A 16,636-nucleotide genomic window follows, 5' to 3' on the forward strand; every position below is an offset into this window, starting at 1 on the left:
TGCGGTTAATTCCTTTCAGGATGCAAGTCATACCAGAATAGTGTCTATGTAATCTGATATTCTTACTCTTTTGTAGGTCTATTTTAGTAAAATTAGTTTGAATTTTTTTAGCCAAATTTACTATAAAGAATTATGTATGAGATTAGAATTTGTTTCATCTGCTTTTTGATTTCAGATCTGTTCTGTTCTCCCCATAGTTGGATCGTTTGAGTAACCAACACAGAAATTTCTAAGTTTTCATTTACTCATATGTAGAGTAAGAGTAACACTTTCTACATGGCACTGCTATGATGATTACATGAAATCATCCATGAACTGTAGCTTGAAAAGATGGTGGTTCATGATAATTACCTCAATAAATGCTGAAACCTAATCACTAAATACTTCGTTTCCCTGACCCTCTAAGTTTTTAGCTGTGAAGTGGAGTGAAGGAGAATCATTTCAAGAAATTGTAGCCAAGGTTTAGTACGATCTAAAAGGTATGTGGCACAAGACTTGTTTCAGTAACAGCTCAACCAGTGCCACCACTATCGACCCACCTGAGGAGATTCTAGAGTGCTTCAGGGTGGCCTTAGCTAACGTCATGTGTTGTTCAATTAATCCATTAACTCATACATCTAAATTCTAAGCCAGATATCTCTGACATTTAAAAAGTGATAATGAGTGTTTTCAAGGCATTTAAGTTTTTTAAGGAGTTGGTGAAATCAGCAGTTCATCTTTCAAGCAACCTGTCGATAGATTAATAAAAGTTGAAAGCAATTTTGCCTAATTTATGATTCCCTGAAAGCAATTCATGGGGCTGTGAATACCATGGCAAAGCCTTCGGTCTATTGCCCACACTAGAAGATTGTGTTGGAAGACTTGCAAACAGCTGGCAGTAGGATCAACCACTGCTCTCTGACTGTGTGCACCTCCGCCCCATCCTCATTTGAGTCAGTGCACGTACCCCGGTTCCAATTCTTCCAGAGTGCTCCTACATAATTTTATTTTGGAGCGTGACTAATACACTGGGATTCACAAGTGACTACCTTCATAAATACTAATTTATGAAGAAATTTAAATGAAGCCCCTAGAAATAATATTTTAAGGATGTGAAACCAAAATATCAAATTGTTTAAATAAGGGGCTCTGGGATGGTAAGAAAGAAGTGAGGGCCTCTAAACGAGTAAACGTAGAAAATAAATATGTGCATACATATGCGAGTAACAGCTTACCTAACTCACAGCCACAAAATGCAATTTTCCACTTGCCTGGTTTTGTGGTTTGATTGAGCCCGTCTTCAGACCTCTTCCTTTCATAGCTGTCACTGATCTAACTGTACCAACTAAGCACGCGATACTATTTGAAAGTTGAACAAAAATGTGATTTTTTTTGTGAAATGGTTTCATTCTACAAACACGTTTGTGATATCCATCAAAAATACATTATTTAGGCACTTAATAACGTCTCTGAGAGAAAAAATTTCAGTAGATAAGAAAAAGAAAAAGGAAAAGAAAAAACCCTCCATTTTTAGGGAAGGAATATACAGTTGTAGTCAGGCTTATGTATAATGGAAAATACATGTCCACTGTGATCAGTTAGAGAGATCTCAATGCAAAGCTAGGCTTTTCTGATGATATGATTATTCTGAACCTTGATAAAGTTAATACCTGACCAGGGTTCTGAACAGATATAACCCATTACTTTTGTCAAATGTCATAGACTTCTTATATTTTGTTATTCATATTCCCAAAATTTATTCATTGTATTTAAGTAATTTAGGTATGTGTAAAGGAATACTTTATTAATAACTTTTCTGAATATTTCAAGAAAATAATTAATATAAAAGATTATATTAACGTTCACATTTTTAATATGTTTCTGACATAGGCTTTGGAGTTGATATATTTTATAAGTTCACAGGGCAAGGTTTTGGATCAAATTTTGATCTCAACAGTTGCTGTTTATGTAGCTTAATAACACCCTTCATTCAGACTAAAGTCTCAAAATAATAACGTCACGGCTAGAATCATGGGCAGATTAAACGTAACTTACTTTAAAAAGGGTATAATGACTCCTATGTAATGAAACACAGCACAGAATTAAAATCTAATATAAGTATTAGGTTTTAAGATATAAGCGGAAGGTATAAGGAAAGTGAGTGAAACCAATTAGCTTTTTAGTAGCTGAAATTCTTTAAATAGTAACTAAATTTTTATTGAGGTGTACATTTTTTAAATGCCATTTTTTGGTTTCAATACATCCTGATCACAGTTCCCACTCCATCTACTCCTTCCATTGCCCTCACCCCCAACACCACTTTACCTCTCCGCCAAATCCACTTTTTCTTCTTTCCTTTTGAAAACAGAAGGCCTTCTAGGAATAACTGCTGAACACAGCATAGTAAGATATAATAATATCAGGCACATAACCTCATATAAAGGCAGAGTTAGGTAACCCAGTAGGTGCAAAATGGTCCTAAGAGAAGATGAACGAGTCAGGTGTACCCAACTTCTACTGTTAGGAGTTTCCACAAAACACCAAGCTATTAATAAATATATATGAGGAACCTAGGGCTGACCCAAGTAGGCTCCTTGATTGCCATTGCAGTCTCTGTGAGCATCCATGGAACCTGATTAGTTGATGACTGTGCACTGTATCTATCTGGTGTCCTCAAACCCTCTGGCTCCTACATTTTCTCCTCCCACTCCTCCATGCGGTTTCCAGACCTCCAAGGGAGGGACCAGATAGATATCTTGAATGTAGGCTCTTTCTCTGTCTAATGTTTGGTGGTGGCTCGCTGCATCTGCTCCCATTAGCTGCTGACAGTAGCCTCTTTGATAATAACTAGGCTTGGTGCTGATCTATGAGTACATAGGGCTATCACTGGGATTCATTTCATTGATTATTTTTTCTGTTGTAGGTCCCTGGACTATCCAGTGGTCATCCAGGCTGTGCTGGGCATGGGCTTCCTCTCATAGTCTGGGTCTCAAATTAGATGCTTCATTTATTGGCTACTTCTACATGTTCTGTGCCTCCATTTACAGTCCATTTTGCAAACTGGATAGACTATAAGTCAAATGTTTTATCCCTGGGTGGTTGTTCCAGTCCCACCTCTAAAAGCCTTGTCTGGTTACACAGGATTGCTAGTTCAGGTTGCAAATCCTCTGTTACTAGGAGTCTTCCTTGGGCTCATCCTCATAGAATCCTGAGAGTTTCTACTGGAGTAGGTTTCCACATTGTTTACCACACTGCTCCATACCCTTAGATTCCAGTATTCTTTTCCAGTACTCGCTCTTTCCATCACATCATCCCCTGCCTGACTCCTTTTGTTCCCAACCCCAATTGCCTCAGTCCACCTTTTAAATTTATTGCCTGGGAGGTCTATGATTCCTTCTTAGAGTCCTTCTTGTTTCCTACCTTTACTGGCTTTGTTGATTGTAGCATGTTTACCATTGATTTTATAGTTAATATTCACTCATGAATGAGTATATACAATGTTGTCTTTCTGGGTCTCATTTACCTCACTCAAGATCACTTTTTTAATCCTAATATGTAACCCGGGCTGGTTTTGAACTTATGATCCTTCTGCCACAGCTTCCACAGTGTTGAGATTACAGGTGCATTCCATGCAAATCTATCATAATCATCATAATACATTTATGCATAGTGTGTCCATATGTGTTCATGTGAGTCTATGCACATATTGTCTCTCCTCTATTAGGATCCTAAATCTTCATCAACTACCATGTATTTTAGTGAATTTCAGGTTCTCAATCTTGAGCAACACAAACCTGCTTTGCCAGCTGAGCCTTCTCCCTGAGCTTAAGTGAGTCTTTTTCTTAATATTTTAATGGGATTCAAAATAATTACTCCCATGAATTGCTTTATAATTTTGCATAACATTGACATTCTGACCAATTTGAAAAATTGTCTAAACTTTTTCATAAAACTCAACCATTTTTTTTGAAACAGGGCTTTAGTCTGTAGTGTAGACTGGCCTAATACTAACTATGAAGCTAGCACAGATAGATCTTGAACTGAGAGAAATCCTCCTGCCTCATACCTCAAGAGTTGAGATCACAGGTTCACTGTGCTTAGCTAATGTGGATGGTTAGTTTAACTTAACACATTGCTACTCTAGTGTAACCTGGGTACTTAGACTCCGTGCTCTAGGCCAGTAAATTCACTGAAACTATGCTTAACATTCCAGTCCAGAAACACAATTTTGAGTTGTGATAAATATGTGATAAATCACTCTAGTATGGATTCTTCCTTTTGTTTTGTATTTTGCCTTGACCTTTCTTCTTTGAACGAGATTTACTCTACACAGGAAATGCAATGCAATAGTCACATGCATTCCAAAGGCAAATCACAGAGCTTCCCAGGAATTTCACTCTTTGTCAGTTCAGAGAGTGAACATCAAAGGACAACTTTCCCTACTTTAAGTGGAAGCAAAAAGAAAGAATTGACAGTTTCATGATGGCTGCAGTTTCAAAACACTCTCTAGTTTAGGCTCCATTTAATATCTGCTAGGAAGTCTGTATTATTGTCTAAGTGTCCTTTTCTTGAATGGTGTTAACAAAGTATTTATATAAACCCTATTCAATGAACTTCATTAGTATTTAGTGACCACAATATTTTTTAAATCCAACATCACTGGAAGAGTTTAGAGTTACTGAGAAACATATTTTCAGAAAACATGATTCATTTTATGTGCCTTCAAGAAAAGAACATCTCATTTGTGTTTCAAAGTTTCAATGTGGGTTTGTCAGAATTCCTTCTTTTCTTTCTTTATAGAAAATAGATTCTTCTCTCACATAATATATAGGAACCACAATGTCCTCTCTCTCCTCCTCTTCCTCCCAGTCCCTTCATTTCTCCTGTCTCCTGGATCCACTCCCCCTTCCTTTCCCTTTAGAAAAGAGCAGGCCTCTAAGAGACAATAACAAAACCTGACAACACAGAAGCCATATGACAAGGCAAAAATCCCTCATATTGAGGTTGGACAAGGCAACCAAATTAGAGAAAAAGGATCATAGAAATACTCCTGCTCCTACAGTTAGGAGTCCCACAAAAACAGTAAGCAAACAGTCATTACCTATAGACAAAAACCTGGTGTAACACACTCTTGCAGGCCCCATGCTTGCCATAATATGCCTAGTAGTTATTAAAATTCCCAATGCTCCATGTGAAAAAATTTTACACAAATTGTCTCTCTAAGAAAACTTTAGCCCAAAAATTTAGATAGACGTAGTACAATCATCATTGCACAGTAGACATATATGAAAATACCTCTGTATAATATACAATGAAGAGGATGGCTGCGTGCTGGATTTTCAATTAGAATGCACCTACTCCTAAACACTTGTGTCAGTTTTATGTTCCCTAGCAGGCAGAGAGGCAGGAAGAAAAAAAGAACTTAAGAAAAATATACATGAGAAAATCTGTAGCTTCTAAGAACTTGATCTTCTGTTTCCCCACTGTAAACTGGGAAATCCTTGTCACTATCTGCTCTTCACACATGGAAGAACCTGCTTCAAATTGCACATCGTTCCTCAAGAGAGACACGACTTTAAATATTCCTTGATAGGTGCATTGTACCCTGGAACATGTACAGGAACGCTGTGGTTTGGGATTTGTAGTTGTGAAATCCTTCACTTGGTGCTGTGCAGAGTATAAAAAGTGGGTTGTGGGGTGGGGGTGGTTGCAAAACAAAGGCAAGAGAAAGCAATTAATTGCTTCCCTTTGTTAAAATAGAAAGACACTTTCATAAAGCATGTGTACCTTCTCAGGGATTTCTTTCATTGTTTCTATGGACAATGGTAGTAGGCCCATAGGTTGATATTGTGATGCATTATTTACAAATATATAAATAAGTAAGCATATGTGGGCTTATAGTAGAATTGTATACAATTTTATAACAGAATTAAACACAATCAAAAATTTGTTTTGAGTTCAGATGGCTGCCAGCTTAAAATGTTTCAGTTTAATTTTTCAATGCTGTGGAAGAAAAATAGCTTCAGTAGACATCAGACTACAATCTGATGTTTGCCCAAGCAAACAACAAGTATTTCACGGTTTACTTTGAAAACTCGCCAGTGGCAGGGAACAGCATCTGAGTCAGGCATCACTGGACTAGGGTGACATATGGACTAGGGTGACAAGTGCACTAGGGTGGCAGTCTATGGAGGGCTATGCTGTTCAACAAGGACATGTAGCAGGTAAGGGTTGTTAGTTGTAGGTTTGTTTAGGGTACATGCAATTTAGGGTGTGTTAACTGTAACTGCCATATCAAATTATGGGGGATCTATGTGCTTTATCAGAGGCCATCTGTAGAATGGTCCTGATGTGTGAAGCTAACGTACAATAGAAATCAGCACTAAGGAGAATCTCTTTGTTTTCTATTGTAAATTGGTTATGCTTCTGTGCACAAAAAAATTTAAAATGCCCTCCCTTTGTTAAACAACAGAGGTCAATTTCATATATCCATAACTAAGCAGTTAAGAGTTTTCAATGTCTAAACTTCACAAGACCTGAGACTCAGAAAATTAACTAATGTCTTGCTCTCATGTCAATGATAAAATTAAGAATATTGTCAATATGCCACTGCTGCTTGAGTTGAGAAAACTTAACACACAGGCTTATTCTTGTCTCAACTTGTGATACTACAACAAAATACTAGAATGACAACAATTTATTTTCATGGTTGGGAATGAAAGTCTGAGATGTCACCCTCTGGATACAGAGGAAGTCCTTCTTGGTGCTCCTCACAAGGCAGTAGGGCAAGAAGACCTACCTCGCTCTTTCCATAGCACTCATAAAATGACTGATTTCATTCATAAAGTTTCACTCTTTGTCTCATTACCCTCTACATCTTAACTTCTATCACCTTTGGGTTTAAGGATGAATATTAGACATTTATCTTCCATAGCAAAACTACCTTGTGATTCCTTTTTCATGGGAGAGTTCAAGTTGTATAAGATCCTGATAAAAAAAAATCTTGAGAGCTGTGTGAGGCTTTGTCTTTGGCCCAGAGACAAATGTATCTTTGATAAGTCAACCAACAAAACAAACACTCTTCTCTCCTCCCTCTTTTTATCCTTGCCAAGAGACTCAATGCTTCACACACTATGCTTACATTCATCTGTAAATGTAATTTTAGTTGGCCAGGTGTAATTGTAGTCTCACAGGATTATTGCTGAATAAGCTCACCCTTTCTAGTTCTTTCTGAACTCTGGTTGACTGGGTCAACTCGGCTCTTGTGACCCAAACTTCTCTCTAAAGCTGACTGAATCAAACTGGCTTCTCTGGGCTTCTTACTGAATTGCTCTGCTTGGCCTCAAAATTAACTCTGGCAATTTGTTCTTTATCCGGCTGGTTCTCTCTGCAACTTGTCTTTGAAAAACTGTCCCTTTAAAAATTGCTTCCATCCTGAACTCAACCAAACTGAATGACATTTAACTGAACTGCACAGAACCGCACAGAACTGCATTCAACTGAACACCACTGCATCCCTTGAACTCAACTGATCTGCATTTACTGAATTCCCATCCAATCCTGGTTCACTCTGTGCTACTCTCAAGTAGCCTTTCTTTTTTGTCTGTTCTTGAGAGGATTGGTTGCATCCTATCTCTGACTTTATTCTGTCAAATCTTTTTCTGATTCATCACTTTCTCTGCCCTTCAATTAGACATCACGTTTAAACATTGTGGTTTCTTTCTACAAATTACCTTTATCTCCATTGATTGTGATTAAAGACATGTATTAGATGTGTTGTCTGTATTCTAGACAGAGGGATTAAAGGTGCATCATTCTGGCTGGATCTCACCAAGATCTAGAAAATCTTTGGATGTGATCCTTTGCCATAGCAACAATGTTGCTGGATTAAAATTTCACTACATTAATCCATTAGTTTTTGGTAAAACTATATTTTTAGGCAAATGATCTTAGTAGCTTGTGTTTCAGTTAGCATTGTAATGAATTTCTGCTGTTTCTATATGTGAATAAATGTACTTATTTGTTCTAAATTTAATTCAAAGTAATGATATACTTTTCCCTATCTAGTTCTACTTATTGAGAGCGAAAATTTTCAATGTTGTTATTATTCATAGTTTCAAAGTTCATGTTTGTTCTTCTATGGTCTATGCAAAATGGTAAATGGTACACATCCATGTAGAACTTCCCTTGTCTTCATTCTTGAACTTGTTTCTTCCAGTCACAAAAGATGACGTGCAAGGAGATGTTTGTTTGTTTTTGTTATATTCTTCCCCATTCTTTGTACTGTGCTCTGTAGGGCTGACCCTTTATGTTGCTTTTCATCTAAATCTTGATAGATGATTCAATTAGGTATTTCTGACACAAAGTATAAGCTTTCATGTATCAGTCAAACCATCCATTCTTTACAGTCTCCATATTACCAAAAGTTGGGCTTCAAATAAAACTTTCTGAATTTGAGCTTAGATTGCTAATACATTTGCAAGACGTTTTGAAAATACCCTCATTTGAGTTAATGTTAAGCATAGGAAACATTAATTAAAAAAATAACCTAAAGAACAAAAAAATTCATTTAGTCTCTTCAGTATCTCCCCAAAATCCAACATGGATATTGTCTCCGTTTGAGCTGTATCATTTTTCCCACTGAAGTGCTTTTTTATTATACTGTATTTCTCTCTCTCTCTCTCTCTCTCTCTCTCTCTCTCTCTCTCACTCTCTCACACACACACACACACACACACACATACACACATATGGTTCTTATCAGTTCTCAGTCTTTTATTGGCTTGAATGGCCTTAAGATTACGACTATTCGATTTTATTTTAACTTGTCTTACTGTCATATTATCATCTTCCTGCAGATGTATGTATCTTAGTCATCCCACATCTTAAATGCTTAGAACAAGAAGTTCTACACAGTTTGAATATGCATAAAATATCTGGAGATAGGACCCATGTCAAAACACAAAAGTCACTTCTGTTTAATGCATTATATATTATAAAAGTAATTTTATGCAATTTTTACTACACCTGTGTTTTGACTATAACCTTTTACATAAGGTCAGATTTATAACTTTCCACTTGTAGTATTATGTCAGTATTCAGAATATTTCACATTTTTAAGTATTGCAGATTTTGAGTTTCGTACAGAAATGTACAACTTGTATTAAATTATTTTTCCTGGAATTTGTTGGAGAATGTCCAAAGGATAGAAGTTACTGGATGTGAACTAGTTTCAAAGATGAAAATTAAATTTGATTCAATTTGTTTCATAAACATCATGTGATCAACATCTAAACTTTCACAAAAGGCCAAATTAGACTAGAGAAGTAAATATGTAGGGAATATGAGGTTATTTTATGGTGACCAGAATAAGGAATACAAACAAGATATAAAAATTTAAATATCATGCAGACAACTGATGAAGGTAAAATATCTTAGAACCTCATGATATAATTCTTAAATGGTTGGTAGTTCATGTGCTGTATACACCATGGAGAGCAATTTTTCATGTCAATAGGTCTTTTTATTATAATGTGAGATGCCTCTAGCAATCGTGGCAAAGTCAGTATATATCACTCTGCAGTCTTTTTGATACAGTGATTAATGGAATGAAATTTACTAAAAATATCTCAGAATGTATTTTCTTTCTGACTTTTAAAGTGTGTAGTGTGTCTTAAGTTTTTTAAAAAATAAATAAGAACCTGGGAAAGCCAGCTGATAAAACACTCTATGTCCTATCACCTTATACGAACCAGAAGGAAGAAGATAAAAGAAAAATGATATGTCTATTTCTAACACTCACTATTTAAGAGGCATGTGTTGGGTGCCTCTCAGGCAGGCATAGGTTACTCAGGTATGAGCATACGAAGAAAATGATGGTATCATTTCCACTTAGTTATAGAAAACGAAGGTCAAGGTTTTGTTCTTGTTTTTTGTTTGTTTGTTTGTTTGTTTTACACAGTAGACTGATTTTGATGAGGAATTGCTGAATCATGCTTTTGGAGTTGGTGGAGAAAATGTGGATTCTTCTGAAATCCCATTTTATTTTGTCATTTGGAAATGACTTCTTCGCAGGAAGTACTCAAAAGGCAATAGTCTTGAGGTTGAAGTAAAAAAAAAAAAAACCTCATGGGAATTAAGAAGAGTCCAGTGCTGTCTTAAGCTATATAAAAATAGAGTGATATTAACAAAATGCTTGGGAAAGAAAAACAGGAAGAGCTTTGTGAAATGAAGAGAGTGGGTCTATAGAAGCATGAGCATTGAAGAAGCAATAACCTAGCACTTACTGAGGGACTGCATGAGCAGAAGTGCTCTAAAATCATAAGCCCACCCCAGTTTATAGGGAACTAACAGTGTTTTATTGATTCCGTGTACTTTTAAGTAGTTGATGGAGTACACTTGCTCCCTCTGATAGATGGAGTCAGGGAGATGCTGCTAGATGGCTCTACTTAAAACAAAATTACATAGCACACGGAAAGAAAGCTATCATTAGAGCGAAGTGCTCTTGATTCTGTCTTAGATGCTCTGAGAAATATGGCATAGGCTTGCAGCTAAGCTCCTCTGATTTCATTTTACATTCTCTGAGGAATATGAAATAGGCTTGAAGCATTTTATATTTGATAAAACTCAAGGGTAAGATGATGTAAAACTGTCTTGTTGCTGCATTGGCCAAACACCATCACATAAAATGTGGTTGATTTAAAAATCAGGTTTCAAAGTACACATTTCGAGACTGTTACTCCCACGGTTCCCTACTAGCTTTCCTTTGTTTTCTTCATCCTTTGGTCTGTGTTATGTTTTCTCCCCCTGTTATCATCTGTCTGTCTGTCTATCTATCTATCTATCTATCTATCTATCTATCTATCTATCTATCTATCTATTTGTAAGGGAAAGCATAGGGCAAGTTATTGTTTAGAACTGAGAAAAAATATTCAATACTATAAAAGTTAACAATAACAAAATAATTAAAATGGCTAATGACAATCAGCATCATTATAGTGGCTAAGCTGAAAAAAATGAGACCTCCAGTAAGGAAGTCTGGTGCGATTCAGTTAATGTAAACTTTAAATTTGATTTTTCCATTAATTTGTTTTTATTCATTCACTTTACATCCTGATTGCACCTCCTTCCAGTCTTCTTTCCCCCAACCCTCCTCCCCTTTTCCTTTGAGAAAGGTAAGGTCTCCCTGGGTATCACCCTATCTTGGAATATCACACCACTGCAGGACTAGGCTTACTCTCTAACAGGCAGTCAACAGATTTAGAGATGACTGTAGCACCATTTGCTAGGGGATTCAAATGAAGGCAGAGCTGTGCATCTTCTATATATGTGTAGTGGTCCAAGTCCAGCCAATATACAATCTTTTGTTGGTGGTTCAGTTTCTGGGAACCCTCAAGCGTCTATGCCAGTTGACGCTGTTGGCGTTCCTCTGTAGTTCCTATCCCCTCCTTGTCCCTCAGTTCTTCTCCCAATTCTTCCACATGATGCACTTGGCTCTCTCTACTGTTGGGCTATGAGTCTTTGCATCTTTTCCAGTAAGCTACTGGGTAGAGCCTCTCAGAATACAGTTATGCTAGGCTTCTGTTTGCAAGCATAACAGAATATCATTAATAGTGTCAGGGATTGGATCTTGCCTGTAGGATGAGTCTCAGTTTGGGTCCGTCATTGATTGGACATTTTCTGAGTCTCTGCTCCATCTTTTCCCCCACACTTCTTGTAGGCAGGGAAAATTTTGGTTGAAAGGTTTTATGGGTGGGTGGCGTCCCCTCCACTGGGAGTCCTGCCTGACTACAGGAGGTGACCACTTCAGGTGCACATCCTCCACTGCTAGGACTCAGCTAGAGTCATCCGCATAGAATTCTGAAGTCTCTCCCATCCCAGGTCTCTGGCATGTCCTAGAGAAGCCCCCATCCCCAATTCCCAATCCCCTGCTAGACACTGACTTCCATTCATTCTCTTGGCCCCTCTTTGCCTCTTTCCCCGCACCTCATCTGGATCCCTGGTTCCTTTCCCCTCCTCCCCATCCTTCCATCAGCCTCTGATAACTATTTTATTTTCCATTTTGAGTGAAATTCAAGCATCCTCACTCGAGCCTTCCTTGTTATTTAGCTTGTTTTGTGTCTGTGGACTGCGGTATGGCATCCTGTACTTTATGCTAATACACACCTATAAGTGAGTACGTACAGTGCGTGTCCTTTTTGGATTAGATTACATCATACAGGATGATAGTTTTGAGTTTCATCCATTTGCCTGCAAATTTCATGATGTCTTGTATCCAATTCTTATGCAGTAGAGATGATTCATTCTTACTTTACCATTTTCAAAAAGTAAGTGAAGATAATTGTTTAAATCTCCATACTCCTGATCAAGGTTTGAAAAGTGATCTTTTTTGTTAGAAGAGAACCCAAATTTAGAAGATAAAGTTTTCATTGTTTGAAAAGTTAGAAAGGCTTTCATTTACCCAAGTGCCATTCTTCCTTGTTCCATCAATTTTTTTCACAAAAAGAGAGAAATTCTTGGTTAGGGTTGGCTCATAATTACAGATTTTTATTGTTGTAACAACTAATACCTACATATAATCAAATACATACCGTATCTGTCTTTCTGAGTCTAAGTTACCCGACTCAGGATGATTATTTTTCTAGCTCCATCCCTTTACCTGAAATTCCTTATCATAAGTGCTCTACATTTTCTTTATCAATATATCGAGGGACATCTAGGTTCTTTCCAAACCCTGCTTATTATGAATAGAACAGCAATGAATCAGGTTGAGAAAGTATCTTTGTGGTAGGAAGAAACATCCTTTAGATATATGCCCAAGAGTTGTATAGTTGGATCTTGAAGTAAATCAATTCCCAGATTCCCAACTTCCTGAGGGACCAGCACATTGATTTTCTTAGTGCTGCATGAGTTTATACTCTCACAGCAATAGATCAATGTTCTCCTTACTCCACATTCTCACCAGAATTAGCTGTCCTTTATTTCACTGATCTTGGCCCTTCTTATGGATGTAAGATGAAAACTTAAAGTAGCTTTGATTTGCATTGACATGTCGACCAAAGAAGATTGTGACAGTTCTTTAAGTGTTTTGCAGCCACTTCAGTTTCCTCCTTTTAGAATTCTCTAAATTTAGGTCCCTACTACATTTTAAAATTATGGTATTTGCTTTCCTGATTTCCAGGGTTTATTTGGGGGAGGTAAGTGCTTTATATATTTTATATATAGCTCTTTATTGAATTTGTTGTTGATAAATATTCCCATTCTGTGTGCTGCCACTTTATCTGAAGGATAGATAGTTATTTCCGCTGTGCAGAAATAAGCATTTCAGTTCTTTGAGGTTCCATTTATTAATTGGGATCTTAGTGCTTGGTCTATCAGTGTTCTCTTCAATAATTCTTTTTCTCTGCCAGTGAATCCAAGGCTAGTCCCTAATTTCTATTCTATCAGGTTCACTCTAATCTGGTTTAATGTTGAGATCTTTGATCCATTTGGAGTTAAGTTTTGTGGAGGAAAATAAGTGTGGGTCTACTTACATTTTCTCACATGTGGCCATTCAACTGACCAGCGCCATTTGTTGAAATGCTGTCTTGTTTCCAGTGTGAATTTCAGGTCCTTTTATCAAACATCAGGTGTCACTGGGTATGAGGATTTATGTCTGAGACTTCAGTTCAATCCCTTTAGTCAATGTATCTGTTTTATACCATTAGCATGCTGCTTTTACTACTATAGCTCTGTAGTTCAATTTGAAATCACTTAGTAATACCTCTCACAGTTCTGTATAATTCAGGATTGTTTTAACAATCTTGGGATTTCAGTGTTTCCATATGAAGCTGAAAATTGTGCATTCAACATCTGTGATGCGTTGTGTTGGAACTTTGGTGGGGATGGCAATGAATGGATAAATTGCTTTTGATTGGGTGGCCATTTCTACTAGATCTAATCCTACTGATCTATGACCATGAGAATGGGAGACCCTTCCATCTTCTGATATATTTTTCAAATTCTTTCTCCAATGTCTTTTTATAATATAACTTTCACTTCATTTGTTATAGTTACCACAATATATTTTATAATTTTTGAAGCCTGTGCAAAAAGATTGATTCCTGATTTATTTCTCAGTGTGTTTGTCTTTTGTATATAGAAGGACATCAGGTTTTTGTGAGCAAATTTTATTACTTTGCTTAAAGTGATTTTTTTTAGTTTTAGGAGTTTTCTGGAGGAACTGTCAGAGCATCTGTAAATAAAGATAATTTGACTTCTTTTTTCCAGTCTCTATCTCATTTAGTTGTCTTATTTCTGTACCTAGGACTATAAGAAATACATTGAACAGGTATGGAGAGAGGAGTGAACAACTTTGTATTGTTCTTGAATTAGTGAAATTGGGAAATGGTTTTAGTGTTTCTCCATTTCAATTGATTTTGGCTATGGGTTTGCCTTAAACTGTCTTTATTAAGGTGAGGTATGTCCCTTGTATCTCCAATCTCTCCAAGACTTTTATCATAAAATGATTTTAGATGTGTAAAAGATCTTTCTAAATCTAATGCAATGTTCATGTGGTTTTGGTTTTATTTAGAGGATAACACTTCTTTAATTGAAAGTGTTGAAACTTACCCCCATCTCTGGGGTGAAGCCTACTTGACAATGGTGCATGATCCTCTTTATGTGTTCTTGCATTTCGTTTGTAAAATCTTGTTGAGAATATTTGAACCTTTGCTCATAAGGAAAATTGTTCTGTAATTTTCTTTGTTGAGCCTTTATGAGGTTTGGATATCAGCCTAACTGTGGCCTTATAAAGGGATTGAATAATATTCCTTTAGTTTTAATTTTACAGAATAATTTGTGATGTAATGACATCAACTCTTTGAACATTTGGTAGAATTCTGTGCTAAAAATAACTGGCCGTGGGCTTTGCTGGGAATGGGGAAAAGGGTTGTAGACTTTTAATGCTGGCTTCTATTTCACTGGGAATTCTTTATCTGTTTATTTTGCTTATCTACTCTTGATTAACTTTGGCAGGTACCATGTATTGACAAATTATCCATTTCTTTTCGATTTTTGGATTTTGATGGAGTACAGGTTTTAAAAGTATGACCATATAATTCTGTATAATACCCTAATATCTGCTGTTATGCCACCATTTCAACTCTAATTTTGTTATTTTGCAGTTTGGCATCTTTTTCTCTTTACATATTAGTGTTTTGGGATGAGGCTTTGTCAAATTGATTCCTCTCATCAAAGAATAAACTCTTTGTTTCATTGCTTCTTTTGGATTTTTTTCTATTTATTTATTTCAGCTCTGAATATTATTGTTACATATTGTTTACTTTATTTATTTTTATTGTAAGCACTTAGTACTGTAAATTTTTAGAGTAGCCTTCTTTATGTCCTATAAGTTTGGGTATGCTGCCTATTCATTTTCATTGAATTCTATGATATTTTTGTTTACCATTTCTGCTTTGACCATTTTTTCATCTGGTGGAGAATTGCCCAGTTAGTTAGCTTTCTGTTGTTCCTGTTATGAAATCTAGATGTAATCTGTGGTGATCAGATAGGATACATGATGTTATTTTAATATTCTTGTAACTGCTAAGGGTTGTTTTATATGAATGGTCAATTTTGGAGAATGTTCCATGAAATCAGTGTGTAAGGGCCAATGTATGTTTTAATTGTAGGAATGTTTCTTTTACAGACAAGGTGACTTTCTGCTTAGTGCACAGATGTTAAGAATTGTAATGTCTGCTTGGTAGATTTTCCTTTGATGAGTACGCAGTATCCTTCCTTATATCTTATCATTAGTTTTTGTTTGATATGAATATTATAAGATATTAAAATGGCTTTTCCAGCTTGAATTTTTCTTCTCTCTTGTCTTCAGTTTTTGAGATTCTGTCTTTTATATATTGTATTTTGTTGGTAAGGTTTGCCTCTGAGGTTACTGTTTCTGTTCCTAAATTTTTTGTTTCCAGTTTTTTCTCTGTTTGGATTTTATTAATTGATTTTATTTATAAGTTTAGGTCCTGAGTTGTTTTATTAATTTCTTTCCATTTTTTATATTGTTTTAATAAGTTTCTTTAATGGATTTGCTCATTTTTTTCTTTAAGAGCTGTATTTATAAGGTCCTTGTCTTATGTTTCAACTTTGTTTCTCAGTGTCCACTGTGGTAGGATCACATGACTGTACTGGAGACATATTTTCCAGCTTTTATTTTTTTTTACAGTGTTGTCTGCATCTGGGTCCTAGAAAGTTGTAATTCTAGGTTCTACTATCTGGTCTTGTCTTTGCTGGATTGGCATTTTGTTTTTTGGTTTTTGTTGTCCTCTCTGGTTCCCAGGAGTGCATGTGTGTTCTGTGTTGCCTGGAAAGAAATTCTTTGGGATCCTACCAGGTGTAGCCACAAGGGGTTCCGGTAAAGTGTGTTTATATATATATATATGTTGGGAGCTGACACTGGGGAATGGAGATAAACCTGATTCTAAAGGTTTCAGAACCTGAGGTGTTCCAGAGAAGAGAAAAAAAAGCGTGGTTATCCCACTAGGAAATGCTTAGTTCCCTGGGATGGGTCAGATGGCAAGAAGAGGCCACAACAGAAACTGCTATAGACCTGGACATGAGACATGGATATTTGATTTGGAGGAAAGGAGGAAGACTGATGAACTGATGC

General features: G+C 36.4%; 1 long non-coding RNA gene across 2 annotated transcripts in view; it reads right to left on the bottom strand.

Annotated features, from left to right (window-relative positions):
- Positions 1 to 1,128: 1,128 nt before the first annotated feature.
- The window catches only part of LOC134485984 (uncharacterized), a 32,745-nt gene continuing 17,237 nt past the window's right edge, over positions 1,129 to 16,636 (bottom strand). For both annotated transcript variants that reach the window (XR_010064466.1, XR_010064467.1), the window contains exon 3: positions 1,129 to 1,338. This is a non-coding gene — a long non-coding RNA (uncharacterized LOC134485984). The remainder of the gene's footprint in view (positions 1,339 to 16,636) is intronic.

Source organism: Rattus norvegicus, chromosome 2 (genome assembly GCF_036323735.1).
Source record: "Rattus norvegicus strain BN/NHsdMcwi chromosome 2, GRCr8, whole genome shotgun sequence".
Classification (NCBI taxonomy): domain Eukaryota; kingdom Metazoa; phylum Chordata; class Mammalia; order Rodentia; family Muridae; genus Rattus; species Rattus norvegicus.